Raw genomic sequence first — 26,502 nt, forward strand, 5'->3', positions numbered from 1 at the left:
CACGGCTTAGAGCTTGCCACACATCTGCCCTCGCTGTTGGACAGGTAGCAGAAGGCAAGGCGCGCGTTTTTCTGCATTTTTTTCGGCGAGGACAAGCGGTTGATATGCTTGTAAGTGTAGCATATGAAGCAAGAATCGAATGAGGCATTCGTAGACAGGTGCTAAATTCGCAGTATGGCCGCAGGTGACGATCTTATGACGGGTGTGCAGCCACAACAGGTTGGCAGCAAAGTGAGTATCGCTAACTGAAAGCTCTCTGCTGTAGCCCCAGTGGCGCAATTGGTTAGCGCACGGTACTTATAAGGCAGTAGCCGTGAGCAATGCCGGGGTTGTGAGTTCGAGCCTCACCTGGGGCATACTTTTATTTCGTAGCAGCTGACTCTGAAAGCATCGGGACGCGAGAGTTGAGATGTATCACCTGCTTGAGACACATAAGTGTGCGTGCATTATAGTCACCGATCGCGTGTTCCTCGGTAGTATAGTGGTTAGTATCCCCGCCTGTCACGCGGGAGACCGGGGTTCGATTCCCCGCCGGGGAGGTGCGATTTTTATATCGCGAAAGTTGCACGCGTGGCCCGAAAGGACATTAACGTTGCGATCAAGGAATGTAGTTACTGCAAAATCGTAAGAAAGTCTGCGTCTTAGGAAGTGTTTCTCGCATTCTTCACACGACGTCGTCGTTTCACGACTTACAGGGGTTGCTGTTGACGCTGAATCAGCTCACCCCAGGCTTAATGATCGAGCTCGAGGCACCCAAGAAAAAGAATAATTTTAGCAGAGCGTGGTTTCGATCCACGGACCTCTGGGTTATGGGCCCAGCACGCTTCCACTGCGCCACTCTGCTGCGTGGAGCCGTCAGCGCTCTTCGGTGCGTGACATGGGACACTTGGAAAGCGTTGTCTGCGTCGGTTTCCCGCGCCTACCGTTTAATTAAGTGCGTAACATCTCTCAGCTTGACTTGTCTCGACTTTGCTCGACTGACGCTGCGCTGACGCTTGCACGAAGCGATATTTACCGCAATCGTCTCGAGATGCAGCTGCGAGATGCTCAGGATTAACATTGCACTCCACGAAGGTGGAGACATTCGAATCCACTGCCTAGCTACGCGCCCGCAACTAACAAAATGCCGACCCTGCCAGGATTCGAACCTGGAATCTTCTGATCCGTAGTCAGACGCGTTATCCGTTGCGCCACAGGGCCACTGTTTGCGTTTTCTATCACGAGGCGGGTGCACATCGCAAAGCAACGTGTTCTCCGTGGCTCGGCAACTGCATGTCGTCCACTGACAACGGCGCCGCGGCCACTCTGGTCTTGCGCACTCTGCAGGGAGCTGCCAAGGAAGGCATCTCTCCTCCAGCTGCTCGGCCACGGTGCGCCTGCACGGCTTAGAGCTTGCCACACATCTGCCCTCGCTGTTGGACAGGTAGCAGAAGGCAAGGCGCGCGTTTTTCTGCATTTTTTTCGGCGAGGACAAGCGGTTGATATGCTTGTAAGTGTAGCATATGAAGCAAGAATCGAATGAGGCATTCGTAGACAGGTGCTAAATTCGCAGTATGGCCGCAGGTGACGATCTTATGACGGGTGTGCAGCCACAACAGGTTGGCAGCAAAGTGAGTATCGCTAACTGAAAGCTCTCTGCTGTAGCCCCAGTGGCGCAATTGGTTAGCGCACGGTACTTATAAGGCAGTAGCCGTGAGCAATGCCGGGGTTGTGAGTTCGAGCCTCACCTGGGGCATACTTTTATTTCGTAGCAGCTGACTCTGAAAGCATCGGGACGCGAGAGTTGAGATGTATCACCTGCTTGAGACACATAAGTGTGCGTGCATTATAGTCACCGATCGCGTGTTCCTCGGTAGTATAGTGGTTAGTATCCCCGCCTGTCACGCGGGAGACCGGGGTTCGATTCCCCGCCGGGGAGGTGCGATTTTTATATCTTGAAAGTTGCACGCGTGGCCCGAAAGGACATTAACGTTGCGATCAAGGAATGTAGTTACTGCAAAATCGTAAGAAAGTCTGCGTCTTAGGAAGTGTTTCTCGCATTCTTCACACGACGTCGTCGTTTCACGACTTACAGGGGTTGCTGTTGACGCTGAATCAGCTCACCCCAGGCTTAATGATCGAGCTCGAGGCACCCAAGAAAAAGAATAATTTTAGCAGAGCGTGGTTTCGATCCACGGACCTCTGGGTTATGGGCCCAGCACGCTTCCACTGCGCCACTCTGCTGCGTGGAGCCGTCAGCGCTCTTCGGTGCGTGACATGGGACACTTGGAAAGCGTTGTCTGCGTCGGTTTCCCGCGCCTACCGTTTAATTAAGTGCGTAACATCTCTCAGCTTGACTTGTCTCGACTTTGCTCGACTGACGCTGCGCTGACGCTTGCACGAAGCGATATTTACCGCAATCGTCTCGAGATGCAGCTGCGAGATGCTCAGGATTAACATTGCACTCCACGAAGGTGGAGACATTCGAATCCACTGCCTAGCTACGCGCCCGCAACTAACAAAATGCCGACCCTGCCAGGATTCGAACCTGGAATCTTCTGATCCGTAGTCAGACGCGTTATCCGTTGCGCCACAGGGCCACTGTTTGCGTTTTCTATCACGAGGCGGGTGCACATCGCAAAGCAACGTGTTCTCCGTGGCTCGGCAACTGCATGTCGTCCACTGACAACGGCGCCGCGGCCACTCTGGTCTTGCGCACTCTGCAGGGAGCTGCCAAGGAAGGCATCTCTCCTCCAGCTGCTCGGCCACGGTGCGCCTGCACGGCTTAGAGCTTGCCACACATCTGCCCTCGCTGTTGGACAGGTAGCAGAAGGCAAGGCGCGCGTTTTTCTGCATTTTTTTCGGCGAGGACAAGCGGTTGATATGCTTGTAAGTGTAGCATATGAAGCAAGAATCGAATGAGGCATTCGTAGACAGGTGCTAAATTCGCAGTATGGCCGCAGGTGACGATCTTATGACGGGTGTGCAGCCACAACAGGTTGGCAGCAAAGTGAGTATCGCTAACTGAAAGCTCTCTGCTGTAGCCCCAGTGGCGCAATTGGTTAGCGCACGGTACTTATAAGGCAGTAGCCGTGAGCAATGCCGGGGTTGTGAGTTCGAGCCTCACCTGGGGCATACTTTTATTTCGTAGCAGCTGACTCTGAAAGCATCGGGACGCGAGAGTTGAGATGTATCACCTGCTTGAGACACATAAGTGTGCGTGCATTATAGTCACCGATCGCGTGTTCCTCGGTAGTATAGTGGTTAGTATCCCCGCCTGTCACGCGGGAGACCGGGGTTCGATTCCCCGCCGGGGAGGTGCGATTTTTATATCTTGAAAGTTGCACGCGTGGCCCGAAAGGACATTAACGTTGCGATCAAGGAATGTAGTTACTGCAAAATCGTAAGAAAGTCTGCGTCTTAGGAAGTGTTTCTCGCATTCTTCACACGACGTCGTCGTTTCACGACTTACAGGGGTTGCTGTTGACGCTGAATCAGCTCACCCCAGGCTTAATGATCGAGCTCGAGGCACCCAAGAAAAAGAATAATTTTAGCAGAGCGTGGTTTCGATCCACGGACCTCTGGGTTATGGGCCCAGCACGCTTCCACTGCGCCACTCTGCTGCGTGGAGCCGTCCGCGCTCTTCGGTGCGTGACATGGGACACTTGGAAAGCGTTGTCTGCGTCGGTTTCCCGCGCCTACCGTTTAATTAAGTGCGTAACATCTCTCAGCTTGACTTGTCTCGACTTTGCTCGACTGACGCTGCGCTGACGCTTGCACGAAGCGATATTTACCGCAATCGTCTCGAGATGCAGCTGCGAGATGCTCAGGATTAACATTGCACTCCACGAAGGTGGAGACATTCGAATCCACTGCCTAGCTACGCGCCCGCAACTAACAAAATGCCGACCCTGCCAGGATTCGAACCTGGAATCTTCTGATCCGTAGTCAGACGCGTTATCCGTTGCGCCACAGGGCCACTGTTTGCGTTTTCTATCACGAGGCGGGTGCACATCGCAAAGCAACGTGTTCTCCGTGGCTCGGCAACTGCATGTCGTCCACTGACAACGGCGCCGCGGCCACTCTGGTCTTGCGCACTCTGCAGGGAGCTGCCAAGGAAGGCATCTCTCCTCCAGCTGCTCGGCCACGGTGCGCCTGCACGGCTTAGAGCTTGCCACACATCTGCCCTCGCTGTTGGACAGGTAGCAGAAGGCAAGGCGCGCGTTTTTCTGCATTTTTTACGGCGAGGACAAGCGGTTGATATGCTTGTAAGTGTAGCATATGAAGCAAGAATCGAATGAGGCATTCGTAGACAGGTGCTAAATTCGCAGTATGGCCGCAGGTGACGATCTTATGACGGGTGTGCAGCCACAACAGGTTGGCAGCAAAGTGAGTATCGCTAACTGAAAGCTCTCTGCTGTAGCCCCAGTGGCGCAATTGGTTAGCGCACGGTACTTATAAGGCAGTAGCCGTGAGCAATGCCGGGGTTGTGAGTTCGAGCCTCACCTGGGGCATACTTTTATTTCGTAGCAGCTGACTCTGAAAGCATCGGGACGCGAGAGTTGAGATGTATCACCTGCTTGAGACACATAAGTGTGCGTGCATTATAGTCACCGATCGCGTGTTCCTCGGTAGTATAGTGGTTAGTATCCCCGCCTGTCACGCGGGAGACCGGGGTTCGATTCCCCGCCGGGGAGGTGCGATTTTTATATCTTGAAAGTTGCACGCGTGGCCCGAAAGGACATTAACGTTGCGATCAAGGAATGTAGTTACTGCAAAATCGTAAGAAAGTCTGCGTCTTAGGAAGTGTTTCTCGCATTCTTCACACGACGTCGTCGTTTCACGACTTACAGGGGTTGCTGTTGACGCTGAATCAGCTCACCCCAGGCTTAATGATCGAGCTCGAGGCACCCAAGAAAAAGAATAATTTTAGCAGAGCGTGGTTTCGATCCACGGACCTCTGGGTTATGGGCCCAGCACGCTTCCACTGCGCCACTCTGCTGCGTGGAGCCGTCCGCGCTCTTCGGTGCGTGACATGGGACACTTGGAAAGCGTTGTCTGCGTCGGTTTCCCGCGCCTACCGTTTAATTAAGTGCGTAACATCTCTCAGCTTGACTTGTCTCGACTTTGCTCGACTGACGCTGCGCTGACGCTTGCACGAAGCGATATTTACCGCAATCGTCTCGAGATGCAGCTGCGAGATGCTCAGGATTAACATTGCACTCCACGAAGGTGGAGACATTCGAATCCACTGCCTAGCTACGCGCCCGCAACTAACAAAATGCCGACCCTGCCAGGATTCGAACCTGGAATCTTCTGATCCGTAGTCAGACGCGTTATCCGTTGCGCCACAGGGCCACTGTTTGCGTTTTCTATCACGAGGCGGGTGCACATCGCAAAGCAACGTGTTCTCCGTGGCTCGGCAACTGCATGTCGTCCACTGACAACGGCGCCGCGGCCACTCTGGTCTTGCGCACTCTGCAGGGAGCTGCCAAGGAAGGCAACTCTCCTCCAGCTGCTCGGCCACGGTGCGCCTGCACGGCTTAGAGCTTGCCACACATCTGCCCTCGCTGTTGGACAGGTAGCAGAAGGCAAGGCGCGCGTTTTTCTGCATTTTTTTCGGCGAGGACAAGCGGTTGATATGCTTGTAAGTGTAGCATATGAAGCAAGAATCGAATGAGGCATTCGTAGACAGGTGCTAAATTCGCAGTATGGCCGCAGGTGACGATCTTATGACGGGTGTGCAGCCACAACAGGTTGGCAGCAAAGTGAGTATCGCTAACTGAAAGCTCTCTGCTGTAGCCCCAGTGGCGCAATTGGTTAGCGCACGGTACTTATAAGGCAGTAGCCGTGAGCAATGCCGGGGTTGTGAGTTCGAGCCTCACCTGGGGCATACTTTTATTTCGTAGCAGCTGACTCTGAAAGCATCGGGACGCGAGAGTTGAGATGTATCACCTGCTTGAGACACATAAGTGTGCGTGCATTATAGTCACCGATCGCGTGTTCCTCGGTAGTATAGTGGTTAGTATCCCCGCCTGTCACGCGGGAGACCGGGGTTCGATTCCCCGCCGGGGAGGTGCGATTTTTATATCTTGAAAGTTGCACGCGTGGCCCGAAAGGACATTAACGTTGCGATCAAGGAATGTAGTTACTGCAAAATCGTAAGAAAGTCTGCGTCTTAGGAAGTGTTTCTCGCATTCTTCACACGACGTCGTCGTTTCACGACTTACAGGGGTTGCTGTTGACGCTGAATCAGCTCACCCCAGGCTTAATGATCGAGCTCGAGGCACCCAAGAAAAAGAATAATTTTAGCAGAGCGTGGTTTCGATCCACGGACCTCTGGGTTATGGGCCCAGCACGCTTCCACTGCGCCACTCTGCTGCGTGGAGCCGTCCGCGCTCTTCGGTGCGTGACATGGGACACTTGGAAAGCGTTGTCTGCGTCGGTTTCCCGCGCCTACCGTTTAATTAAGTGCGTAACATCTCTCAGCTTGACTTGTCTCGACTTTGCTCGACTGACGCTGCGCTGACGCTTGCACGAAGCGATATTTACCGCAATCGTCTCGAGATGCAGCTGCGAGATGCTCAGGATTAACATTGCACTCCACGAAGGTGGAGACATTCGAATCCACTGCCTAGCTACGCGCCCGCAACTAACAAAATGCCGACCCTGCCAGGATTCGAACCTGGAATCTTCTGATCCGTAGTCAGACGCGTTATCCGTTGCGCCACAGGGCCACTGTTTGCGTTTTCTATCACGAGGCGGGTGCACATCGCAAAGCAACGTGTTCTCCGTGGCTCGGCAACTGCATGTCGTCCACTGACAACGGCGCCGCGGCCACTCTGGTCTTGCGCACTCTGCAGGGAGCTGCCAAGGAAGGCATCTCTCCTCCAGCTGCTCGGCCACGGTGCGCCTGCACGGCTTAGAGCTTGCCACACATCTGCCCTCGCTGTTGGACAGGTAGCAGAAGGCAAGGCGCGCGTTTTTCTGCATTTTTTACGGCGAGGACAAGCGGTTGATATGCTTGTAAGTGTAGCATATGAAGCAAGAATCGAATGAGGCATTCGTAGACAGGTGCTAAATTCGCAGTATGGCCGCAGGTGACGATCTTATGACGGGTGTGCAGCCACAACAGGTTGGCAGCAAAGTGAGTATCGCTAACTGAAAGCTCTCTGCTGTAGCCCCAGTGGCGCAATTGGTTAGCGCACGGTACTTATAAGGCAGTAGCCGTGAGCAATGCCGGGGTTGTGAGTTCGAGCCTCACCTGGGGCATACTTTTATTTCGTAGCAGCTGACTCTGAAAGCATCGGGACGCGAGAGTTGAGATGTATCACCTGCTTGAGACACATAAGTGTGCGTGCATTATAGTCACCGATCGCGTGTTCCTCGGTAGTATAGTGGTTAGTATCCCCGCCTGTCACGCGGGAGACCGGGGTTCGATTCCCCGCCGGGGAGGTGCGATTTTTATATCTTGAAAGTTGCACGCGTGGCCCGAAAGGACATTAACGTTGCGATCAAGGAATGTAGTTACTGCAAAATCGTAAGAAAGTCTGCGTCTTAGGAAGTGTTTCTCGCATTCTTCACACGACGTCGTCGTTTCACGACTTACAGGGGTTGCTGTTGACGCTGAATCAGCTCACCCCAGGCTTAATGATCGAGCTCGAGGCACCCAAGAAAAAGAATAATTTTAGCAGAGCGTGGTTTCGATCCACGGACCTCTGGGTTATGGGCCCAGCACGCTTCCACTGCGCCACTCTGCTGCGTGGAGCCGTCCGCGCTCTTCGGTGCGTGACATGGGACACTTGGAAAGCGTTGTCTGCGTCGGTTTCCCGCGCCTACCGTTTAATTAAGTGCGTAACATCTCTCAGCTTGACTTGTCTCGACTTTGCTCGACTGACGCTGCGCTGACGCTTGCACGAAGCGATATTTACCGCAATCGTCTCGAGATGCAGCTGCGAGATGCTCAGGATTAACATTGCACTCCACGAAGGTGGAGACATTCGAATCCACTGCCTAGCTACGCGCCCGCAACTAACAAAATGCCGACCCTGCCAGGATTCGAACCTGGAATCTTCTGATCCGTAGTCAGACGCGTTATCCGTTGCGCCACAGGGCCACTGTTTGCGTTTTCTATCACGAGGCGGGTGCACATCGCAAAGCAACGTGTTCTCCGTGGCTCGGCAACTGCATGTCGTCCACTGACAACGGCGCCGCGGCCACTCTGGTCTTGCGCACTCTGCAGGGAGCTGCCAAGGAAGGCAACTCTCCTCCAGCTGCTCGGCCACGGTGCGCCTGCACGGCTTAGAGCTTGCCACACATCTGCCCTCGCTGTTGGACAGGTAGCAGAAGGCAAGGCGCGCGTTTTTCTGCATTTTTTTCGGCGAGGACAAGCGGTTGATATGCTTGTAAGTGTAGCATATGAAGCAAGAATCGAATGAGGCATTCGTAGACAGGTGCTAAATTCGCAGTATGGCCGCAGGTGACGATCTTATGACGGGTGTGCAGCCACAACAGGTTGGCAGCAAAGTGAGTATCGCTAACTGAAAGCTCTCTGCTGTAGCCCCAGTGGCGCAATTGGTTAGCGCACGGTACTTATAAGGCAGTAGCCGTGAGCAATGCCGGGGTTGTGAGTTCGAGCCTCACCTGGGGCATACTTTTATTTCGTAGCAGCTGACTCTGAAAGCATCGGGACGCGAGAGTTGAGATGTATCACCTGCTTGAGACACATAAGTGTGCGTGCATTATAGTCACCGATCGCGTGTTCCTCGGTAGTATAGTGGTTAGTATCCCCGCCTGTCACGCGGGAGACCGGGGTTCGATTCCCCGCCGGGGAGGTGCGATTTTTATATCTTGAAAGTTGCACGCGTGGCCCGAAAGGACATTAACGTTGCGATCAAGGAATGTAGTTACTGCAAAATCGTAAGAAAGTCTGCGTCTTAGGAAGTGTTTCTCGCATTCTTCACACGACGTCGTCGTTTCACGACTTACAGGGGTTGCTGTTGACGCTGAATCAGCTCACCCCAGGCTTAATGATCGAGCTCGAGGCGCCCAAGAAAAAGAATAATTTTAGCAGAGCGTGGTTTCGATCCACGGACCTCTGGGTTATGGGCCCAGCACGCTTCCACTGCGCCACTCTGCTGCGTGGAGCCGTCCGCGCTCTTCGGTGCGTGACATGGGACACTTGGAAAGCGTTGTCTGCGTCGGTTTCCCGCGCCTACCGTTTAATTAAGTGCGTAACATCTCTCAGCTTGACTTGTCTCGACTTTGCTCGACTGACGCTGCGCTGACGCTTGCACGAAGCGATATTTACCGCAATCGTCTCGAGATGCAGCTGCGAGATGCTCAGGATTAACATTGCACTCCACGAAGGTGGAGACATTCGAATCCACTGCCTAGCTACGCGCCCGCAACTAACAAAATGCCGACCCTGCCAGGATTCGAACCTGGAATCTTCTGATCCGTAGTCAGACGCGTTATCCGTTGCGCCACAGGGCCACTGTTTGCGTTTTCTATCACGAGGCGGGTGCACATCGCAAAGCAACGTGTTCTCCGTGGCTCGGCAACTGCATGTCGTCCACTGACAACGGCGCCGCGGCCACTCTGGTCTTGCGCACTCTGCAGGGAGCTGCCAAGGAAGGCAACTCTCCTCCAGCTGCTCGGCCACGGTGCGCCTGCACGGCTTAGAGCTTGCCACACATCTGCCCTCGCTGTTGGACAGGTAGCAGAAGGCAAGGCGCGCGTTTTTCTGCATTTTTTTCGGCGAGGACAAGCGGTTGATATGCTTGTAAGTGTAGCATATGAAGCAAGAATCGAATGAGGCATTCGTAGACAGGTGCTAAATTCGCAGTATGGCCGCAGGTGACGATCTTATGACGGGTGTGCAGCCACAACAGGTTGGCAGCAAAGTGAGTATCGCTAACTGAAAGCTCTCTGCTGTAGCCCCAGTGGCGCAATTGGTTAGCGCACGGTACTTATAAGGCAGTAGCCGTGAGCAATGCCGGGGTTGTGAGTTCGAGCCTCACCTGGGGCATACTTTTATTTCGTAGCAGCTGACTCTGAAAGCATCGGGACGCGAGAGTTGAGATGTATCACCTGCTTGAGACACATAAGTGTGCGTGCATTATAGTCACCGATCGCGTGTTCCTCGGTAGTATAGTGGTTAGTATCCCCGCCTGTCACGCGGGAGACCGGGGTTCGATTCCCCGCCGGGGAGGTGCGATTTTTATATCTTGAAAGTTGCACGCGTGGCCCGAAAGGACATTAACGTTGCGATCAAGGAATGTAGTTACTGCAAAATCGTAAGAAAGTCTGCGTCTTAGGAAGTGTTTCTCGCATTCTTCACACGACGTCGTCGTTTCACGACTTACAGGGGTTGCTGTTGACGCTGAATCAGCTCACCCCAGGCTTAATGATCGAGCTCGAGGCACCCAAGAAAAAGAATAATTTTAGCAGAGCGTGGTTTCGATCCACGGACCTCTGGGTTATGGGCCCAGCACGCTTCCACTGCGCCACTCTGCTGCGTGGAGCCGTCCGCGCTCTTCGGTGCGTGACATGGGACACTTGGAAAGCGTTGTCTGCGTCGGTTTCCCGCGCCTACCGTTTAATTAAGTGCGTAACATCTCTCAGCTTGACTTGTCTCGACTTTGCTCGACTGACGCTGCGCTGACGCTTGCACGAAGCGATATTTACCGCAATCGTCTCGAGATGCAGCTGCGAGATGCTCAGGATTAACATTGCACTCCACGAAGGTGGAGACATTCGAATCCACTGCCTAGCTACGCGCCCGCAACTAACAAAATGCCGACCCTGCCAGGATTCGAACCTGGAATCTTCTGATCCGTAGTCAGACGCGTTATCCGTTGCGCCACAGGGCCACTGTTTGCGTTTTCTATCACGAGGCGGGTGCACATCGCAAAGCAACGTGTTCTCCGTGGCTCGGCAACTGCATGTCGTCCACTGACAACGGCGCCGCGGCCACTCTGGTCTTGCGCACTCTGCAGGGAGCTGCCAAGGAAGGCATCTCTCCTCCAGCTGCTCGGCCACGGTGCGCCTGCACGGCTTAGAGCTTGCCACACATCTGCCCTCGCTGTTGGACAGGTAGCAGAAGGCAAGGCGCGCGTTTTTCTGCATTTTTTTCGGCGAGGACAAGCGGTTGATATGCTTGTAAGTGTAGCATATGAAGCAAGAATCGAATGAGGCATTCGTAGACAGGTGCTAAATTCGCAGTATGGCCGCAGGTGACGATCTTATGACGGGTGTGCAGCCACAACAGGTTGGCAGCAAAGTGAGTATCGCTAACTGAAAGCTCTCTGCTGTAGCCCCAGTGGCGCAATTGGTTAGCGCACGGTACTTATAAGGCAGTAGCCGTGAGCAATGCCGGGGTTGTGAGTTCGAGCCTCACCTGGGGCATACTTTTATTTCGTAGCAGCTGACTCTGAAAGCATCGGGACGCGAGAGTTGAGATGTATCACCTGCTTGAGACACATAAGTGTGCGTGCATTATAGTCACCGATCGCGTGTTCCTCGGTAGTATAGTGGTTAGTATCCCCGCCTGTCACGCGGGAGACCGGGGTTCGATTCCCCGCCGGGGAGGTGCGATTTTTATATCGCGAAAGTTGCACGCGTGGCCCGAAAGGACATTAACGTTGCGATCAAGGAATGTAGTTACTGCAAAATCGTAAGAAAGTCTGCGTCTTAGGAAGTGTTTCTCGCATTCTTCACACGACGTCGTCGTTTCACGACTTACAGGGGTTGCTGTTGACGCTGAATCAGCTCACCCCAGGCTTAATGATCGAGCTCGAGGCACCCAAGAAAAAGAATAATTTTAGCAGAGCGTGGTTTCGATCCACGGACCTCTGGGTTATTTTTTTTTTTTTTTTTGTGTTTTTTTTTTTTTTTTTTTTTTAGGGCCTCCCTTCTCCCCATATAGCCCATCCAATCGCTCACCTTTTCTGCCTTCTTCGGCTAGCTTCTACGCTGTAAATGTATTAGGTTTTTTGTTGATTTTTTTTAATTTTTTTTTTTTTTTTTTTTTTTTGTAGTTGTTAACCGTTATAACATAAAGTAAATGAAAACAAAAGGGAGGAGTGGCTGATACCCATTAATGCCATCTCCGTGAAGTAATCCTCTGTATGTGCCGTCTCCATCGGCACTGTGTTGGTTCGTGATGTTTCTCGAATTACCTGTTGCAGCTTTACTTAGTGTCCCCCGTACGTCGGAAAACTGTAAGGGTCGGCTTCACGTGTTGCAGTGTGTTCACACCGGTGCATGTTCTTCTCGTTTCATCGTTTTGTCTCTTCCCTGTACTTTCCTATCTCGTCTACTCTTAGCTTGACACTCTCCAAGTCTGTGGGGGATCCATGATCGCTTTGATCAGAAAATTTGCGTATTCCTGTTTATAATGTGGAAGTCTGCGAAGTCCATCGTGCTGTGTTTGTAAATATGTCGAAAAATCTCCAATACTTCGTTCTGAGTTTGTAAAAATATAATATATTGCTTGTCCTTTCAGCCATGTTACGGCATTTCGTTTCGTGGTAGGGTAAAGGTCATCGTCCGGTAGAAGTAGACTCTTAAGGGTGATGGCTTGCGGGGACGTGCGTTGTAGAAATGCCAATAGGTTTCTAACCGCTATCCAGATATCATGCGCCGTACCGCATTCGAATTTGTGTTCATCAGTATCTTGCACGTTACAGGTTGCACAAAGGGAAGTATCAGCCAAATGTATCGAATGTAATCGGGAGGTCGTGGGAAGTTTCCTATTGACCACGTAGTACCACAATGCTCTCGCCCCCGTTGGCAAATGTGGATGATGAACACTTCTCCATATACGTGGCCAGACTGCCTCGGGGTACTTAGCTTCAATATTGTTTCGAGCGTGCGTCGTGATCAAATATTTGTACACGGCTCGCACTGTGACTATTTGTGCCTCTGGCATCCCCATGCGTATGTAGCTATAATCAACCAAAAATTGCTTGAGATGGTGAAGGTCGTCTGTTATGTGATGAACATCCACAGGCGCGTCAAGATTAGCCGGCTTAATTTCGTTCAATAGAAGGGTGGTGATGCTATTAGGCGAATTCTTCCATCTGCCATATGTAGAACTGACGTACAGGGCCCGTGTCTTCGTATAAACGTCGATGAGGTTGAGACCACCTGACGTCGTCGGTAGAGTCAACGTAGAATATTTCACTTTGAAAATGTGGCCGCGGCTGACAAAGTGGCCGAAGGCAGCTAACAATCTGCTTGCCATCGGGAGGGGTAGTGGGAGTACGCGTGCCACATAGTTAATTTTAGAGACGAGATAAACGTTCACCAAGGCCACACGTTGTATTTCGTCCAGCGATCTGAGGGTATGTTGACGTATGCTCGCGCGCACTGTATTCAGTAAGTCTTTGTAATTGATTGCAATCGTGCGTCGGATGTCACGAGTAAACTTCACTCCCAAGCACTTCATGACCGTGATCACCTTTATCTGTCCAGGAATGGGGGTCCTCAATCCACGTCCGATGTTCAGGACACCGGACTTCATTACATTCAACTGAGCCCCCGCCGCCTTCCTATACTGCTCTACTATGTCCATCGCCGTCTGAATCTCAGCCGTGGTTCGCACAAGAAAGGCCACATCATCCGCGTAGGCGCGGCATACAAACTTGTGACCATACATCAGGACACCCTGGAGGTGTGTGTTCAGCGCTGTTAATAGTGGCTCGATGGCGATAGCAAACAGCGCCATCGACATAGTGCAGCCCTGTCTGACCGAACTTTCGAGAGTTATCGGCCCCACTGATCGCCCGTTGAGCAAAATCGTTGACTGGGAGTGGCGCAGCAGACGTGCGATGATGGTGAGGAAGCGGTGGGGGAAGTTCATAGTCTGCATGGTTTGCAGTAAATACTCATGGTTCACACGGTCGAATGCTTTGTCAAAATCGAGAGCAATCAAGGCGCACGGAATTCGACAGGCGGCAGCTATCGCTATGATGTCGCGATAGTCACACAAGGTGTCGTGAATGTTGCGGCCTATACCGACACTCGTTTGTGGCGGGGCTGTGACCGTGTTCATCACCGGTTTGAGTCTCCTAGCTATAATCCTTGCAAAGATCTTATAATCACAGTTTAAAAGTGTGAGCGGGCGGTAGTGTTTTGCGGATTTCGCCAGTGGCGACTTAGGAACCGGTATGATCAGGCCCTCACTGAATTGTCGCGGGATGTCTTTGTCGGGGTCCATTAATTCCTGGCATATGCACGTCAGTTTCGGTAACAACAGTCGTTTAAATGTGCGATAGAATTCCACCGGTAGACCGTCCGGACCTGGTGACTTGTTCGCAGGGCCCGTCAGCAGCGCATCTTCTACTTCCTCTTCAGTTGGTTCAGCCAACAATTGATTTGCTTCCGTCTGATTCACCTTGCGGGTTATACCCGACAGTAAAGCCTCCATCGCCTCGCGAGCCACAGGGCCAGCGGCGTAAAGCGTCGCATAATAGTGCTTCAGCTCAGCTGCTATCTCGCGTTGCTGCAACAACAAACATCCGTCCTCCGTCCGTAGTTCAGTGATTAGCTTCCTGCGGCGACCTGTCCGCTCCTTAAGCACGTGATAGATGGAAGGGTGCTCGCCTGCGACACCGTCACGAAGGCGCGCCCTGACTTTGCAGCCGATGAGCTTTTGACGCGTCAAAGCCGTAATCGTGGCTTTTATTCGTTGGATTTCCTGGTGATTGTCTATAATCGACGCGTCCGGGCGGTATAAGTCTCGAAGGACCTGGAAATAGAACTCGACCGTCCTGGTGTACCACTCCTTCCTTTCACGGGAGTATCGCATGAAGGCCTTCATGATTGTCGGTTTTGCACAAGTGAGCCACCACTCCAGCGCCGAGGCGTATTGAGAAAACCGTCTCTCACAAGCTGCCCAAGACGCAGCAAAGAGTTCATGGCAGGCCTGTTCGTCCAAAAGCGAGACATTCAACTTCCAGTATCCTCTTCCACGGTACGTCCCTTGTCGTTGGAGGTTGAGTGTACAAATGTACGCCGCGTGGTCAGAGAAGACGGTCGGCCATATCTCCGTCTGCAAAAGTCTGCGACTTAAATCCAGCGTTACGTAAATACGATCTAGGCGGCTGGCGGAGTGTGTCGTGACATGCGTGAATCCTGGCCTATCGCCATTGACGTGTTCCCAGGTATCAATAAAATGAAAGTCCCGTATTATAGCCGCTAGATCCGGACAAGTGTTAAAATGTGGCGTCTGGTCTTTCGGGGATAGGACGCAGTTGTAGTCGCCACCGAAGATAATGTTGTCGTAATGGCCTACAAGCAAAGGTGCAATAGCATCTTTAAAAAATACCGCCCGTTCTGGTCTGTTACCAGTGCCTGAAGGGGCATAGACGTTGACAATACGAGTATCGTAAATGGTGAGCGCCATGCCTCTCGCCGTTGGGAGGTACTCTACGTCAGTCGCTAATATCCCTTCCTTTGTAAGGATGGCTGTTCCAAGGTCTTGCACAGTCCCGGGGTGAGTGAAGGCTATATATCCACCAATCGTGGCGAGGTCTACGTTCTTCACCTCTTGTAGTAAGACCACGTCGAGTTCGGCGGCGTATAACATATCACGTAAGGTCTGCAGCTTGAGACTGCTGCTGATACTGTTGATGTTAACAGTGCCTATCCTGTATGCTTGTGCAGATGTCATTCGCTGATGGAAGGGAGGAAGGCCTTGTCTGTGACTGCACGCACTAGAGATTACTGGTCGCTGTGGCGGATGGGAATCCCATCCGTATCATCTCTGACCCCGCGCATAATCGCCGTCTCCACACCAACCATAGGGTCGTCATTCAAGTCCCCTCCTGGTGGAACGCTTTCCACATCATCGGCCCAGTTGCCGGTCTCCCGGAGTCCAACCGACGCCGTGTCGCCGTCAAGTGTCTGCATGGGTATGTCATGCGGGATCACCTCCCGTGTCGCGTCCACTATCATCTGTTCGGTGGGGGGGTTAGATGGCTCGGCCGTCGCAAGAATGCCTGCCGGAATGAGGACCTGGTGGACGCCATCGTCCTGTGCGACCGGTGTTCCTCCAAGAGTGCGGCCAACCCGCTGAGCCTTTTCACGCACCTCCTTCGCCGTCTGGTCCGCGTTCGGGGGCGCAATCCGTTGTTTTTTGCGTCTGCGGGGAGAGTGCCGTGGTCGGCTCATCTCGCTATCGGAAGATACGGTCTGGTCCGGTTCCTGCGGGTCCTCCGAATCCTGAAGTACGACGTTTTCAGCCGCAGCAATTGCGGCATGGCCCTCGTCATCGGGAGTTACCCGTTGCTCCGACGGGGCAGCGGAGAAGTCTGTCGCCTCTATCCGGTTCGCGACCATGGGCGCATCGTGGTTCTCAGGTGGTGACGTGCGAGGAGCCGCCTCCTCTACAGGTAAGTGGTCCGGTTCCGGTCCCCTGACTGCTGCAACGTAACTGACCGGCAACGTCTGCATATTCGCAGAGCGCACGGCCTCTCCCACTGGTAACTGCGCTATCCTCCTCTGCATGCAGTCTGAGCGAACATGGCCTTCCTTACCACAACCTGAGCACGTTCGGGGTTGCCCGTCATACATGACAATGGCTCTACATCCACCGACGTATATATATGAAGGGACGTGACGCCGAAGATCAATTTTGACCTGCCGCACCCCATTGAGAACAGGGAAGGTATTGAAAGTTGTCCACTTCTCCGCTGTATTACTTAAGACCGTCCCATAGGTAGTAAGAACAGTATTGACCTGCCCTGCAGGCACCTCAAACGGAAGTTCAAAGATCCGAATGGTCCGGACCCCAAGTCCCGCCATTTCAACCGTCACATCCCCCACATGACCGTCACAATGGGTGAACTTAAATCGACCTCCCGAAGAGGCTATTACTCGTGCACAGCAGTCTGCGTTCGCCATCTTCACATAGACTGGTCGGCTAACTATCGACAGATGGATCCCGATAACGTCGTCAAATTGTAACTTCACTACATCGCGTAAAAAGGCCTCTATTTCGTATGGCTTAGGTCGTGCATAATGGTCGTCGAAACTAAATTTCAGAGTGTTCTTACGGAAATGAGATTCCATCTTTATCACGCGTGCATTACTAACTTCCTCGAGAAAACGGCTAGTCCCACCGCGTTTACTCACCACTCGCCTCGGCGCTGGCCCGGAACAGCAAGGACGTAAACAGCACACGTCCGCGCACCTCGCCAGCCGCGAGTAGACGGGTTATGGGCCCAGCACGCTTCCACTGCGCCACTCTGCTGCGTGGAGCCGTCCGCGCTCTTCGGTGCGTGACATGGGACACTTGGAAAGCGTTGTCTGCGTCGGTTTCCCGCGCCTACCGTTTAATTAAGTGCGTAACATCTCTCAGCTTGACTTGTCTCGACTTTGCTCGACTGACGCTGCGCTGACGCTTGCACGAAGCGATATTTACCGCAATCGTCTCGAGATGCAGCTGCGAGATGCTCAGGATTAACATTGCACTCCACGAAGGTGGAGACATTCGAATCCACTGCCTAGCTACGCGCCCGCAACTAACAAAATGCCGACCCTGCCAGGATTCGAACCTGGAATCTTCTGATCCGTAGTCAGACGCGTTATCCGTTGCGCCACAGGGCCACTGTTTGCGTTTTCTATCACGAGGCGGGTGCACATCGCAAAGCAACGTGTTCTCCGTGGCTCGGCAACTGCATGTCGTCCACTGACAACGGCGCCGCGGCCACTCTGGTCTTGCGCACTCTGCAGGGAGCTGCCAAGGAAGGCATCTCTCCTCCAGCTGCTCGGCCACGGTGCGCCTGCACGGCTTAGAGCTTGCCACACATCTGCCCTCGCTGTTGGACAGGTAGCAGAAGGCAAGGCGCGCGTTTTTCTGCATTTTTTTCGGCGAGGACAAGCGGTTGATATGCTTGTAAGTGTAGCATATGAAGCAAGAATCGAATGAGGCATTCGTAGACAGGTGCTAAATTCGCAGTATGGCCGCAGGTGACGATCTTATGACGGGTGTGCAGCCACAACAGGTTGGCAGCAAAGTGAGTATCGCTAACTGAAAGCTCTCTGCTGTAGCCCCAGTGGCGCAATTGGTTAGCGCACGGTACTTATAAGGCAGTAGCCGTGAGCAATGCCGGGGTTGTGAGTTCGAGCCTCACCTGGGGCATACTTTTATTTCGTAGCAGCTGACTCTGAAATGTATCACCTGCTTGAGAAACATAAGTGTGCGTGCATTATAGTCACCGATCGCGTGTTCCTCGGTAGTATAGTGGTTAGTATCCCCGCCTGTCACGCGGGAGACCGGGGTTCGATTCCCCGCCGGGGAGGTGCGATTTTTATATCTTGAAAGTTGCACGCGTGGCCCGAAAGGACATTAACGTTGCGATCAAGGAATGTAGTTACTGCAAAATCGTAAGAAAGTCTGCGTCTTAGGAAGTGTTTCTCGCATTCTTCACACGACGTCGTCGTTTCACGACTTACAGGGGTTGCTGTTGACGCTGAACCAGCTCACCCCAGGCTTAATGATCGAGCTCGAGGCACCCAAGAAAAAGAATAATTTTAGCAGAGCGTGGTTTCGATCCACGGACCTCTGCCTCTGGGTTATTTTTTTTTTTATTTTTTTTTCTTTTTATTTTTTTTTTCTTTTTATTTTTTTTTTTTTGCTAACCGTTACACCATTTTTTTTATTACGCCTTAACCACTTTTTTTTTTCCTTTTTATTCTCTCTTTTAATCTTCGGATCCGAAGTCCGACGCCTTGTCCATTTTTTTTTATTTTCCAACTTTTTTTTAGTTTTTTTTCTTTTTTTTTCAGTAATAGGCAGGGGGAGGCAAAGCGGGCAGGGGTCAAAAATAATCTGAGGCCTGGCCGCAATGTCTCCACCATACCTATCACTGATTTTCGACCTTGTCCCTCCTATGGTCCAAAAATACAACTGCCGCCTTTGGCAATTTTTTAAAATGTATTTAAATTTTTTTTTTTTTTTGTAATTTGTGTTTCCTCTTTTTTGTGTGGTTTTTTATATTATCATGATTAAATGAAAAGAATTCTTTCTTGAAATAAGTAATTGCCCTTCATGTGCATGAAATGAAAAATATAACTCAATCTTCTACCTGTTGTTCCTTTCATTTTTTTTTGAAGTTTTTTTTTTTATTTATTTTTTATCAGTTGTCGTTTTTGACCATTTTGTCATAATGGAAAATCAACAAAAATGAAAGTATAAGAAATGAAACACACAATGCTTCTGCACATAGTAATATATTCACTCAATACTGTGTGCTTTAGGTTGATGGTTATTAGCCTATTCCCATTCTATCAAATATAATTTGTAGCATATTACCATATTTCTTCTTGTGGTCCGCATAAGTACGTATGTTGTGGTATTTGCACTGTAAGTATATCTGGAAATCTGTAACGGTGTCAGTTCCAGCGTCATGAGTTACGTAAGTTACATAATTTCCCAGGAGCCAATAAACAGCATTATTCTTCGTCTCTGGAAAATAACGGTCTTGTGGTCTGTGCAGCACTGACAGCGAGATGTACTGTGGTGAAGACCTTGTAATGAGAGCTATTTGCACTTTGAGCCAATTCCAGATATGTATATTGCCGCCGCAAGTGTATCTGTGGATAATTGTGTCCACTAGTCGACATCGTTGACATAGATCGGTGTCACTGAGGCCAATTTCATATAATCTTTCGTTGGTGCTAATGATATTATTAACGGCTTTGTACCATGCTGTTCTTATGTCAGAAGATAAAACTTTTAAATTGATGTTTTGCCAGATAGCAGTCCAGTGTATGTGAGGAAACTGTCTCTCTACTTTATTCTTTCCTTCACATGTCTGCCAGAGCCGCATAATGTCTTTTGACGTTAGGTGACGTAGCCGTGTAACTTCGTCCCTCAAGTAGCTAAGTTCAATATAAAAGGCTCGCACGTGCTGGAGACGATTGTTAATTTTTTGCACATCAATAGGAGGCTGCAGGCTGCGAGGTTTGAGAATTTCAAAAAGTCGGCTTGAAATACTTTCCGGTACTTCTCTAATGATAGTTAGTTGCCTTTTGACGAAGAGGGCAGAGGCTTTGTTGGTAATATTGATTAGACCTAAACCACCATTTCTGGGATGTAAGGTGGCCACTTTGGCGGTTACTCGAAACAGTTCTCCTTTCCACAGAAAATTTGTGATTCTGGACGTTATGTTCCTGGCTATCATTTTGGGTAGTGGAAAGAGCTGAGCAGTGTGGTATGCTGTAGCTAAGATACACGTGTTGATGTACTTAATCCTCTGAATCTGATTCATGTTCCGTGATAAATTTTCCATTATAGCACCCTGCACTTTCCGTGCCGCAGCTTTCCAATTCAACGCAGTCATTTTCATTGGGCATGCGGTTAATGTAACACCAAGCGTCGTATGCTGCCTGACCAGCTTTGCCCACTCTACGTTTATGTGCTCAAAACCCCTAAGATGTAAAATTTTGCTTTTCTTTTCATTTGAATTTGCCCCAGACGCACTGCAGTAAGTCTGAATCACTGCAGCTAACGTAGCAACATCGTCATTATTTCTGATTATGACGCCTACATCATCAGCATAAGCTTTTATAGCTGTTTTGCACCCTGACAGTGTTATTCCTGTTAATTTATCGTGAATACGTTTAAGAAATGGGTCCAGTGAAATGGCAAAGAGTGACATAGAAAGGGGGCTTCCCTGAGGAACACCGCGTCGTATTTGAAATTTTCTCGTAGCCTGACTGTTAACTGCTATGCATGCGTTTATTCCTGTCGCCACGTTTTGTATTACGTTTAAGGCTCGTTCTTGGAAACCAAGCTTTTTTAACGTCTTGAAGAGGTAGAGATGATTCACGAGATCGAATGCTTTATGGAAATCCAGGAAAACCAGGGCACATTTGATGTTAGTGACTGAAGTGATTGCAATTATATCCCGAAATTCCGCTAAATTATGAAACAGAGTTTTACCTGCAATGCAGTGTTGATACGGACTAATCAGTCTACTTGCTAAGGATGAAATTTTCTTGTTGAGAATTCTTGCTACTATTTTATAGTCCGCATTGAGCAACGAAATCGGTCGGAAGTTAGTAAGATCTGTGTGTCCTTTAGTTTTGGGGATAAGGACTATTTTACTTTCTTTAAATTCAGAGGGTAACATTGCGCCCTGAAGAACTTCATTTACAATCGCTGTAATTGTCCCTCCCACTATCGGCCAATAGTGGACATAAAATTCTGCTGGTAGACCATCAGGACCCGGGGATTTTTTCAGAGGGGAGTTACACAGAGTCTCATAAACGTCCTCATTACATACGTGCGACAGGAAGGTAACGTTGTCATCATCCGTCAGCTGTGGCACAAGAAAGTCGAGGAAATCATCAATAGATTCCTCGCAGCTGGAATTTTCAGAATATAATTTATCGAAGTAGCGATAGATCTCATTCAGAATCTCCTTCTGTGTCCTAAGACTTGTACCATTCGGCGTCCGTAATTCGTCGATAAGCATTGTTCTTCTGTTTTTAGCGTGCTTCAGAAGGTGGTATAGGGAAGTTGTTTCGTCGTCTGATACAGATTTCGCCTTGGATTTTATTTTAAGTCCTTCCAGTTGATGCCTCTTAATGCTAAGTAATTTAGCCTTAATTTTTTTGATATCTGTCAGGCGAAGATGTGAACCAGATGTTTGACCATATAGCTCTCTGAGTACTGAGTAATAGAACTCTATAGTGTTTTTAAGATCTCTGGCCCTCTGAAAGCTATATTGCATGATCGTCTTCCTAAGTTTCGGCTTTGTCATTTTTGTCCACCAGTCTATGGTAGTCGCGTATCTAGGAAGAGCACGCAGGCACAACGCCCATGCGTCTTTTATCTGATCTTCTAATTCACGGTCTGGTAACAGCGAGACATTTAAATTCCACTGGTTTTTGAAGCGGCGGATTGGCTGCGCTTGTAAATTGATACAGGCCAACACACCGGAATGGTCCGAAAAGTAGACAGGAATTGTTTCCGTTTTCAATAGAGCTGTTTCGAGATTTTCGGTAATGTAGAATCTATCGAGTCTACTGCATGCATTGGATGTTGCATAAGTGTACTCGACAATAGCAGGGTGTTTGCATTCCCAAGCATCCTTTAGCTTTAAGCTAGTAACGAGATGTTTTAATTCAGCAGAATAATTAAAATTCGGACTCTGATCTTTCCTGTTGAGGACGCAATTAAAATCACCTCCCATTATAAGGCGACTGGGGTTTTTGCGTAATAAATATATTACCTCGTCTTTAAAAAATCGTGTTCTGTCAGATCTATGTGAGCTGCCGGAAGGGGCATACAAGTTAATAAGGGACACGTCATAAATCTTGAGCCCTATTCCCCTTCCAGATTCCAGTCGTTCTACTTCCGTTACTGGAATCCCATCTCGGATTAAAAAAGCTGTCCCCACGCTAGCTTCGTGGGAGACATTTAGGTGAGCAACATACCCGGGAATATTTAAATCTGACGTGACAACTTCCTGCAGCAGGGCTATATCAGTTCCCGAATCATATAAAAATTCTTTTAGCGCTGCTATTTTCAATGCCGACCGTATTTTATTAATGTTGACAGTAGCAATAGTATAACACTGGGTCATTGCGCTATTACTCGTTGGATGTGAGGACAGTGAATAAATAACATGCTACTAAATTATTACTTAGGAGACACAGAAAATTTAGACAGAACAGAACGTCCCATTGAGAGGTTGCAAATTACAGTATTGGTGCAGTCTAGGTTTGAGATTTTCCTCCTGAGTCAGTAGAAGATTGATTATCAGGAAGTTCCTCAGGAGATTCTTTCAATGACCCGTGCCTGACAGTTTCGTAACGCACATTATGGGGTTGCGTGGTACCTTTCGCGCTCTTTAACTTCGCTTGATTACGAGGAGCATTGACATTCGGTTGCGGCTTTATCTTCCTTCGTGGGGCATCCGAAGGCTCTGTAACGGGTTTTGTGGTGGTCGGTTGTGACGCCGATCTTGTCGGGTCGTCCAACTGTAAGACACGGCCGGTACTGCTTAGTCCTGTCGTGTGATCTGTACCGTTCGGGGAACCACTAGCCGTTACAGAGGGTTGAGCCAGACACACTAATTGTGTCTCGTGATTGTCAGAAGTCTGCTCGTCTGTGCAAACTGTGTCGCCTCCTGATGTTTCGCGGTTATTGCTAGAAACATCCCCGTCTTCGCAGTTTCCCACCAACTGTTTACGTTCTGATTGATTACAAGCTTCCATCTGTATTTCCTGGAGGTGTGGCATTACCTCCTCCTCGCATTGTTTTTGTTTGCGCACGGAGTGAGACTTGTCAGACAACTCGTCGTCAGAACAGCTATCAGTTATCTCATGGGGCCGTTTTTTTGTCTGCAATTCGGAGGATGCGGGGGTATCAGGATCAGCCTTTTTATCTAAACATGGAAATTGAGTAATATCATTGACGGATAAATCAGAGTGGTTTGCTTGGGCAGTATCCACACCCAACGGGACTGATACATTATTTGGCAAGACATCGTTTAGGGTAAGTTTCTGGCGTTGCGTTAGGTTACTTTTCAATACAAAAACCCGCCGCGGACAATCCTGTCTAAAGTGGCCAGACTCATTACAAACATGACAGGTCGGTACTTGACCTGAATACACAATTTGCGCCTTGTAGCCATTTACAAATATATGAGACGGAATATTGGTCTTGATGTCCATCTCCACAGATCGAATTCCGTTAAAACACTGTAGTTTGTAGTGACGAGACCAACGTTCATTATTAACAGATTTAACGTCACCATACTTGCAAAGCGCATCCTTAATTAAATCATTATCAATTTCAATAGGTAAGTTAAGCACGCGAACGGTAGTGTAAACAATATCAGCTCGCCAGATCCGAACTTTGCTCTTCGAGCCGTCTCTGTGAATGAATTCTACTTCACTACCCCACTTTGCTAAAAGTCTATCTATCGTCACCGAGCTCTCAAACTTAACAAAAATACAGTATTTATCATTGTCTAACTGCATGGTATGGACGGAATCAGAGTTGACACCAATTACCTCAGTTATCCAATCGTGTATTTCCAGTGACGTTGGCTGGATATGACGGGTTTCCTTGTCGAAAGCGAAGACCAGTGTGTTTTTCCTGACGTTCGTAGACATGATTCAGAACAGGGATGAAACTCCGGTTAAAAAACCGAAATTCCGGTGAGAGACAGAACGGTGATGAACAGCCAAACACTGACAAAGATACACAAACACGAAGATGAACGGACAGACAGCAAAGACGACAACAGCAGAACACCTATGTAAACAACACAATCGGAGCGCAGCAGTACACACGTCCACACGGTAGCACAGCTGAAGCGCGACTATGGGTTATGGGCCCAGCACGCTTCCACTGCGCCACTCTGCTGCGTGGAGCCGTCCGCGCTCTTCGGTGCGTGACATGGGACACTTGGAAAGCGTTGTCTGCGTCGGTTTCCCGCGCCTACCGTTTAATTAAGTGCGTAACATCTCTCAGCTTGACTTGTCTCGACTTTGCTCGACTGACGCTACGCTGACGCTTGCACGAAGCGATATTTACCGCAATAGTCTCGAGATGCAGCTGCGAGATGCTCAGGATTAACATTGCACTCCACGAAGGTGGAGACATTCGAATCCACTGCCTAGCTACGCGCCCGCAACTAACAAAATGCCGACCCTGCCAGGATTCGAACCTGGAATCTTCTGATCCGTAGTCAGACGCGTTATCCGTTGCGCCACAGGGCCACTGTTTGCGTTTTCTACCACGAGGCGGGTGCACATCGCAAAGCAACGTGTTCTCCGTGGCTCGGCAACTGCATGTCGTCCACTGACAACGGCGGCGCGGCCACTCTGGTCTTGCGCACTCTGCAGGGAGCTGCCAAGGAAGGCACCTCTCCTCCAGCTGCTCGGCCACGGTGCGCCTGCACGGCTTAGAGCTTGCCACACATCTGCCCTCGCTGTTGGACAGGTAGCAGAAGGCAAGGCGCGCGTTTTTCTGCATTTTTTTCGGCGAGGACAAGCGGTTGATATGCTTGTAAGTGTAGCATATGAAGCAAGAATCGAATGAGGCATTCGTAGACAGGTGCTAAATTCGCAGTATGGCCGCAGGTGACGATCTTATGACGGGTGTGCAGCCACAACAGGTTGGCAGCAAAGTGAGTATCGCTAACTGAAAGCTCTCTGCTGTAGCCCCAGTGGCGCGCAGTCGCGCCTGAGACACCGTGCTGATCGGACGTATTAAGTGCTCCGCTCCGACACGTGTTTACAAGTCGTGATTACTACTTAACTTTCTCTTTGACCGTGAAGTGTTCTGATTTGTGTATATTGATCTCGAGTTTGATTTTCGTTCTTGTGTCATTCTAGCGGTTCAACCGCTAGCTATAGTTTGCAATGTCCAGGTTATTTCCGCGAAAGTGTACACTCCGTTTTGATTTCGACAAGTCTACCCGTTACGTGCAGCCTAGTTCCTTGGAAATACATGATTGGATTGTGGATGTTATTGGGATTACCTCTGATCAGGTGCACACTGCGTATTATGATACCGAGCAATATTGTTTCTTTGTAAAATTGCTGAATCCTGTGTTACTGGAAAAGATTATGACGACACACGGAGGGAGAGCTGTTTTTCGGCACCGGGACGAGTCTGTAAGTACTGTGCTCATTTCCAATGCCGACGTAGAGTATACCAATGTGCGTATCTTTCATTTACCCCCTGAAGTAGAAAATTGTTATCTGAAGGAGGTTCTGTCTAAATTCGGGGATATCAAGCAGATTCGAAACGAACGGTGGTCGAACCAGCACAGATTACAATGTTACAGTGGCGTCCGATCTGTAGAAATGCATATAAAGCAGAATATACCCTCCCATATTACCGTTTGTGACTATAGGGCTCACGTTACTTACAGTGGCCAACCTCCCACGTGCCATATCTGTAATGAGAGTGGTCACTTGCGTCAGGACTGTCCCAGGCGAATGTTTGTGCTAAAGAATTCGCTGCAGCAGCGTAAACGGCTTACGTTGGCTGATGTAGTGGCAGCTAAACCTATGATAGAGCGTGAGGTCCCTAGTTCTGACGTACTTTCGGAAGAGCTACAAGAAATTCGCCCTGAAGAGTTTCCGGCTCTGGTTAGGAGAGATAATGGTGCTAAGCCACCAGCGAAAGTCGATGCCACGACTAATAAGAGGCGTCGAACTTGTGACAGCCGTGACTCTGATGATGACACATTCAGTACGCACGAGACCGCGGAACCGGACGTCCGGGGAACCGCTTCGGACGCAAAGGTTATAACCGGTGCAGCAATTGTGGACGATTCTTCTACCGCACTTTCAAGCGCCGATACTTCCGTAGATGCCGTTCAGTTACCACAGGCTCATGTCTCAGAACTTCCGCAACAGCACACTCAGGAAGGTCAACAAGTAGGTGTGGCGCACGTGTCTGCTGGAAGTACACACATTGAGGCTCGCTGTGATGGTATACAAACACTGTCTCTAAGCGCGGACGGTACACAACACGTGGCA

General features: G+C 50.1%; 38 non-coding genes across 38 annotated transcripts; 20 read left to right on the plus strand and 18 right to left on the minus strand.

Annotated features, from left to right (window-relative positions):
• The first annotated feature begins 264 nt into the window (after positions 1-264).
• On the plus strand, positions 265-356 carry Trnai-uau (transfer RNA isoleucine (anticodon UAU)). Its single transcript is given in 2 exon segments — positions 265-302; positions 321-356. It is a non-coding gene; the product is annotated as a tRNA-Ile (tRNA).
• Positions 357-467: 111 nt separating this feature from the next.
• On the plus strand, positions 468-539 carry Trnad-guc (transfer RNA aspartic acid (anticodon GUC)). The gene has a single exon. It is a non-coding gene; the product is annotated as a tRNA-Asp (tRNA).
• A 233-nt stretch (positions 540-772) lies between these two features.
• On the minus strand, positions 773-844 carry Trnam-cau (transfer RNA methionine (anticodon CAU)). Its single transcript has one exon. It is a non-coding gene; the product is annotated as a tRNA-Met (tRNA).
• A 283-nt stretch (positions 845-1,127) lies between these two features.
• On the minus strand, positions 1,128-1,200 carry Trnar-acg (transfer RNA arginine (anticodon ACG)). The gene has a single exon. It is a non-coding gene; the product is annotated as a tRNA-Arg (tRNA).
• Positions 1,201-1,643: 443 nt separating this feature from the next.
• Positions 1,644-1,735, plus strand: Trnai-uau (transfer RNA isoleucine (anticodon UAU)). The gene is given in 2 exon segments: positions 1,644-1,681; positions 1,700-1,735. It is a non-coding gene; the product is annotated as a tRNA-Ile (tRNA).
• A 111-nt stretch (positions 1,736-1,846) lies between these two features.
• Positions 1,847-1,918, plus strand: Trnad-guc (transfer RNA aspartic acid (anticodon GUC)). The gene has a single exon. It is a non-coding gene; the product is annotated as a tRNA-Asp (tRNA).
• A 233-nt stretch (positions 1,919-2,151) lies between these two features.
• On the minus strand, positions 2,152-2,223 carry Trnam-cau (transfer RNA methionine (anticodon CAU)). The gene has a single exon. It is a non-coding gene; the product is annotated as a tRNA-Met (tRNA).
• Positions 2,224-2,506: 283 nt separating this feature from the next.
• On the minus strand, positions 2,507-2,579 carry Trnar-acg (transfer RNA arginine (anticodon ACG)). The gene has a single exon. It is a non-coding gene; the product is annotated as a tRNA-Arg (tRNA).
• A 443-nt stretch (positions 2,580-3,022) lies between these two features.
• Positions 3,023-3,114, plus strand: Trnai-uau (transfer RNA isoleucine (anticodon UAU)). Its single transcript is given in 2 exon segments — positions 3,023-3,060; positions 3,079-3,114. It is a non-coding gene; the product is annotated as a tRNA-Ile (tRNA).
• Positions 3,115-3,225: 111 nt separating this feature from the next.
• Positions 3,226-3,297, plus strand: Trnad-guc (transfer RNA aspartic acid (anticodon GUC)). Its single transcript has one exon. It is a non-coding gene; the product is annotated as a tRNA-Asp (tRNA).
• Positions 3,298-3,530: 233 nt separating this feature from the next.
• On the minus strand, positions 3,531-3,602 carry Trnam-cau (transfer RNA methionine (anticodon CAU)). The gene has a single exon. It is a non-coding gene; the product is annotated as a tRNA-Met (tRNA).
• A 283-nt stretch (positions 3,603-3,885) lies between these two features.
• On the minus strand, positions 3,886-3,958 carry Trnar-acg (transfer RNA arginine (anticodon ACG)). The gene has a single exon. It is a non-coding gene; the product is annotated as a tRNA-Arg (tRNA).
• A 443-nt stretch (positions 3,959-4,401) lies between these two features.
• On the plus strand, positions 4,402-4,493 carry Trnai-uau (transfer RNA isoleucine (anticodon UAU)). Its single transcript is given in 2 exon segments — positions 4,402-4,439; positions 4,458-4,493. It is a non-coding gene; the product is annotated as a tRNA-Ile (tRNA).
• A 111-nt stretch (positions 4,494-4,604) lies between these two features.
• On the plus strand, positions 4,605-4,676 carry Trnad-guc (transfer RNA aspartic acid (anticodon GUC)). Its single transcript has one exon. It is a non-coding gene; the product is annotated as a tRNA-Asp (tRNA).
• Positions 4,677-4,909: 233 nt separating this feature from the next.
• On the minus strand, positions 4,910-4,981 carry Trnam-cau (transfer RNA methionine (anticodon CAU)). Its single transcript has one exon. It is a non-coding gene; the product is annotated as a tRNA-Met (tRNA).
• A 283-nt stretch (positions 4,982-5,264) lies between these two features.
• Trnar-acg (transfer RNA arginine (anticodon ACG)) lies at positions 5,265-5,337 on the minus strand. Its single transcript has one exon. It is a non-coding gene; the product is annotated as a tRNA-Arg (tRNA).
• A 443-nt stretch (positions 5,338-5,780) lies between these two features.
• On the plus strand, positions 5,781-5,872 carry Trnai-uau (transfer RNA isoleucine (anticodon UAU)). The gene is given in 2 exon segments: positions 5,781-5,818; positions 5,837-5,872. It is a non-coding gene; the product is annotated as a tRNA-Ile (tRNA).
• Positions 5,873-5,983: 111 nt separating this feature from the next.
• Trnad-guc (transfer RNA aspartic acid (anticodon GUC)) lies at positions 5,984-6,055 on the plus strand. The gene has a single exon. It is a non-coding gene; the product is annotated as a tRNA-Asp (tRNA).
• A 233-nt stretch (positions 6,056-6,288) lies between these two features.
• Trnam-cau (transfer RNA methionine (anticodon CAU)) lies at positions 6,289-6,360 on the minus strand. Its single transcript has one exon. It is a non-coding gene; the product is annotated as a tRNA-Met (tRNA).
• A 283-nt stretch (positions 6,361-6,643) lies between these two features.
• Trnar-acg (transfer RNA arginine (anticodon ACG)) lies at positions 6,644-6,716 on the minus strand. The gene has a single exon. It is a non-coding gene; the product is annotated as a tRNA-Arg (tRNA).
• Positions 6,717-7,159: 443 nt separating this feature from the next.
• Positions 7,160-7,251, plus strand: Trnai-uau (transfer RNA isoleucine (anticodon UAU)). The gene is given in 2 exon segments: positions 7,160-7,197; positions 7,216-7,251. It is a non-coding gene; the product is annotated as a tRNA-Ile (tRNA).
• Positions 7,252-7,362: 111 nt separating this feature from the next.
• Positions 7,363-7,434, plus strand: Trnad-guc (transfer RNA aspartic acid (anticodon GUC)). The gene has a single exon. It is a non-coding gene; the product is annotated as a tRNA-Asp (tRNA).
• Positions 7,435-7,667: 233 nt separating this feature from the next.
• Positions 7,668-7,739, minus strand: Trnam-cau (transfer RNA methionine (anticodon CAU)). The gene has a single exon. It is a non-coding gene; the product is annotated as a tRNA-Met (tRNA).
• A 283-nt stretch (positions 7,740-8,022) lies between these two features.
• Trnar-acg (transfer RNA arginine (anticodon ACG)) lies at positions 8,023-8,095 on the minus strand. Its single transcript has one exon. It is a non-coding gene; the product is annotated as a tRNA-Arg (tRNA).
• Positions 8,096-8,538: 443 nt separating this feature from the next.
• Positions 8,539-8,630, plus strand: Trnai-uau (transfer RNA isoleucine (anticodon UAU)). Its single transcript is given in 2 exon segments — positions 8,539-8,576; positions 8,595-8,630. It is a non-coding gene; the product is annotated as a tRNA-Ile (tRNA).
• A 111-nt stretch (positions 8,631-8,741) lies between these two features.
• Positions 8,742-8,813, plus strand: Trnad-guc (transfer RNA aspartic acid (anticodon GUC)). The gene has a single exon. It is a non-coding gene; the product is annotated as a tRNA-Asp (tRNA).
• A 233-nt stretch (positions 8,814-9,046) lies between these two features.
• Positions 9,047-9,118, minus strand: Trnam-cau (transfer RNA methionine (anticodon CAU)). The gene has a single exon. It is a non-coding gene; the product is annotated as a tRNA-Met (tRNA).
• Positions 9,119-9,401: 283 nt separating this feature from the next.
• On the minus strand, positions 9,402-9,474 carry Trnar-acg (transfer RNA arginine (anticodon ACG)). The gene has a single exon. It is a non-coding gene; the product is annotated as a tRNA-Arg (tRNA).
• A 443-nt stretch (positions 9,475-9,917) lies between these two features.
• Trnai-uau (transfer RNA isoleucine (anticodon UAU)) lies at positions 9,918-10,009 on the plus strand. Its single transcript is given in 2 exon segments — positions 9,918-9,955; positions 9,974-10,009. It is a non-coding gene; the product is annotated as a tRNA-Ile (tRNA).
• A 111-nt stretch (positions 10,010-10,120) lies between these two features.
• Positions 10,121-10,192, plus strand: Trnad-guc (transfer RNA aspartic acid (anticodon GUC)). Its single transcript has one exon. It is a non-coding gene; the product is annotated as a tRNA-Asp (tRNA).
• Positions 10,193-10,425: 233 nt separating this feature from the next.
• Positions 10,426-10,497, minus strand: Trnam-cau (transfer RNA methionine (anticodon CAU)). The gene has a single exon. It is a non-coding gene; the product is annotated as a tRNA-Met (tRNA).
• Positions 10,498-10,780: 283 nt separating this feature from the next.
• Trnar-acg (transfer RNA arginine (anticodon ACG)) lies at positions 10,781-10,853 on the minus strand. Its single transcript has one exon. It is a non-coding gene; the product is annotated as a tRNA-Arg (tRNA).
• Positions 10,854-11,296: 443 nt separating this feature from the next.
• On the plus strand, positions 11,297-11,388 carry Trnai-uau (transfer RNA isoleucine (anticodon UAU)). Its single transcript is given in 2 exon segments — positions 11,297-11,334; positions 11,353-11,388. It is a non-coding gene; the product is annotated as a tRNA-Ile (tRNA).
• Positions 11,389-11,499: 111 nt separating this feature from the next.
• Trnad-guc (transfer RNA aspartic acid (anticodon GUC)) lies at positions 11,500-11,571 on the plus strand. Its single transcript has one exon. It is a non-coding gene; the product is annotated as a tRNA-Asp (tRNA).
• A 5,951-nt stretch (positions 11,572-17,522) lies between these two features.
• On the minus strand, positions 17,523-17,595 carry Trnar-acg (transfer RNA arginine (anticodon ACG)). Its single transcript has one exon. It is a non-coding gene; the product is annotated as a tRNA-Arg (tRNA).
• A 443-nt stretch (positions 17,596-18,038) lies between these two features.
• Positions 18,039-18,130, plus strand: Trnai-uau (transfer RNA isoleucine (anticodon UAU)). Its single transcript is given in 2 exon segments — positions 18,039-18,076; positions 18,095-18,130. It is a non-coding gene; the product is annotated as a tRNA-Ile (tRNA).
• Positions 18,131-18,218: 88 nt separating this feature from the next.
• On the plus strand, positions 18,219-18,290 carry Trnad-guc (transfer RNA aspartic acid (anticodon GUC)). The gene has a single exon. It is a non-coding gene; the product is annotated as a tRNA-Asp (tRNA).
• Positions 18,291-24,656: 6,366 nt separating this feature from the next.
• Positions 24,657-24,729, minus strand: Trnar-acg (transfer RNA arginine (anticodon ACG)). Its single transcript has one exon. It is a non-coding gene; the product is annotated as a tRNA-Arg (tRNA).
• Between the last annotated feature and the right edge of the window lie 1,773 nt (positions 24,730-26,502).

This window comes from Schistocerca nitens, chromosome 9 (genome assembly GCF_023898315.1).
Source record: "Schistocerca nitens isolate TAMUIC-IGC-003100 chromosome 9, iqSchNite1.1, whole genome shotgun sequence".
Classification (NCBI taxonomy): Eukaryota; Metazoa; Arthropoda; class Insecta; order Orthoptera; family Acrididae; genus Schistocerca; species Schistocerca nitens.